This window comes from Gopherus evgoodei, chromosome 7, assembly GCF_007399415.2.
Source record: "Gopherus evgoodei ecotype Sinaloan lineage chromosome 7, rGopEvg1_v1.p, whole genome shotgun sequence".
In the NCBI taxonomy this organism is placed as follows: Eukaryota; Metazoa; Chordata; order Testudines; family Testudinidae; genus Gopherus; species Gopherus evgoodei.
In genome coordinates this window covers 1599015-1601591 of record NC_044328.1, presented here as the reverse complement: position 1 = coordinate 1601591, position 2577 = coordinate 1599015, and positions in this window count along the sequence as shown.

Sequence of the window (2577 nt, the reverse complement as noted above, 5' to 3'; positions counted from 1 at the left end):
TTCGCCACCCCAAGCACAGCAAGCAGGCTGCGTTCGGCGGCTTGCCTGCGGAGGGTCTGCTGGTCCCGCGGCTTCAGCGGACTCCCACAGCCGTGCCTGCAGGAGGTCCACCGAAGCCGCGGGACCAGCAGACCTCCGGCAGGCAAGCCGCAGACGGCAGCCTGCCTGCCACCCCCCGCAGAAACTGGCAGAGCACCCCTGCGGCTTGCCGCCCCAAGTACGCGCTTGGCGTGCTGGGCTGGAGCCGCCCCTGGGGCTCTCTCTGGCTCTGGATGATGAAGGCCCAACCCGGGTGGCAGTTTGCTCCTTTCAGTCCCCCATCTCTGCCCACTTGATCTCCCCTTCTGGGGTTTGTTAAGCGCTCCACAGTGGGAGTGATGGGACTAGCCCATCCCTCATTATTCTGTTCACTAATTAGGCCTAATTTCTGGACACCCCGATTTTGGTCCATTAATTTCCAGTTCGATGCGCCTCGTTTTCTGCCAGGCATGATCTCAACACAGCCCCAGAGCAGGATCGCGCCTTAGGGTCCAGTGAGCCCAGGCTGCCAGCCAGGGGCTGTCGCTGACTGGTAGGGAACAGGGTGAGCTGAGCTCGTTCCCAGGGGTCCCTGCACGCCCCCTGCCAGCGGCCAGCCACCAGGCCTCCTCCAGCAGTCGGGTGCCAGAGGAGCCTCCCAGTGTAATTCTCCGAGGCTGGAGCAAGGCGGCTGGGGTGCCAAGCAGCGGGTTCGGGCTGAGATGCGTTGGGAACCCGGAGAGGGGCAGGCGAGGGAGCAGGAGACAGGGCGCCGGTGCCTGACCCGAATGCAGTGTATTCCCAGGAACCAGGGCGTGTGTATACAAACAAACGGCTCCCGAACCCCCCAGCCCTTGCTCTGCCAGGCCTGAAATCGGCTCCCCGCAGCAAGCGGGGGCACTAGAACCTGCCAGAGCCAAGGGCTCAAGGGGACCATCAGAGACAAGGCCAGACAGCCCCTGCCACAGGGGCTCCTAAGCTGCCATCTGGGGGGCTGTGTCACAGGCAGAGAGCCCCCGCTGGCATTGTGCCCTGCCAGGTGCACAGGGGAGCTGTGCCGTGGGGACAGCAAGGCTGGAGTCTGTGTCCAAGCCAGACGTGGGAACATGAGCTGTCTGAGCTGTGTCAGGAGGAGCGATGTGCCCCCGGGAGCAGGGGAGGGCAGCTGGTTGCTTGGCGTAGGGGATTCTGCCGGGCCTGGAGCGCGGGGCATCCAACAGAGAAAGGCTTTGTGTGGCCCGGACAATAGAGCAACGGCCAGTCACAGCCAGGGAGGCGGAGGAGACAGGGGCAAGCTGTGGGGGGAGCCCTGAAGGGAAGGGGGGGCCCTGCAGAGCTGGAGCTCTCCCACGTGGGGGGCAGCCCTGGGCAGCTGGCATAGCTTGGGCAGAGGGAGGCAGGTTGCCCCCCAGCCCTTGCAACGAAGTGTTGTCCCCCAGGGGAGAGAGCTTGTTGTAGCAACGGTGACCAGGGAGGGTTTGGTCTCTCTGGGTTGGCAGCAGCGGGACATTTAAACGCAGGGCTGGGCTGGCGACAGGAGCTGAGCTGCAGGGAGGAGCGAGGGTGGGGATGGGCAGAGGCACACAGAGGGGGCAGAGCGGCCCCAGGCCATCGGAGCACTAGGCAGGACAGCAGCCCCCCATTGCAGCCGTGCCTGGCCAGGGGCAGGGGACCAGCTGCTTGTGGGGATGAACTCCTGGCCCTTGGCAGCAGACCCCACCGGCAAGGCCCATCTGCAATGGACAGCCCCGAGGGCGCCAGCTCCACCCAGGGAACCAGGCCACCCGCCCGCCTGCCGGGGTCATCTTCTCCCCTGAGTTGGGGCCGTCACCCGTCGACGGCTTGTGCACGAACATGGGACATCTCAGCTGTGTGGAGAGGTACCTGCCCCCCACTCCTGGCCTGTCTCTGTGCCCTGCCGCAGGCAAGGAGACGGTGGGCAGAGGATGGAGGTGCGATGCGGTGAGGTGGGGATGAACCTGGGGTATTTAGCTAAACGTTGCTCTGCAGTGACCCCTTTGTCCAGGTTAGGAACGGCCTTGGCGAGCTTCAGCAGAGGACTGGGCCAGTCCACCCACGCACCGTGACGTGCACCCCTGGGGGGAGCTTCCGCAGGGCGGGTGCTGGGGGAGATCTACGGATGGGGGGGTGAAAGGAACCCTGCCCCCATGTGCGTGGAGGGCGTAGGATAGGCCCAGGCCTGGTAGCAGGATGAGGAGGGTGATGACGAGTGAAGAAGGTAATGGTGGGGTGGCGAGGTGACGGCGGGTGAGGAGGAGGATGGTGGGTGGCAGTGGGTGGCAAGGTGACAGCGGGCGAGGAGGAGGATGGTGGGTGGCAGGGTGATGGTGGGTAAGGAGGAGGACGGCGGGTGATGGCAAGTGAGGTGGGTGACCAGCGGGCGAGGAGGAGGATGGCAGGTGGCAGGGTGACAGAAGGTGAGGAGAGTGACAGCGGTCGAGGAGGGTGACGGTGGGCAAGGAGAAGGATGGTGGGTAGCAGCAGGCGAGGAGGAGGGTGATGGCAGGTGACAGCAGGCGAGGAGGAGGATGGTGGTGG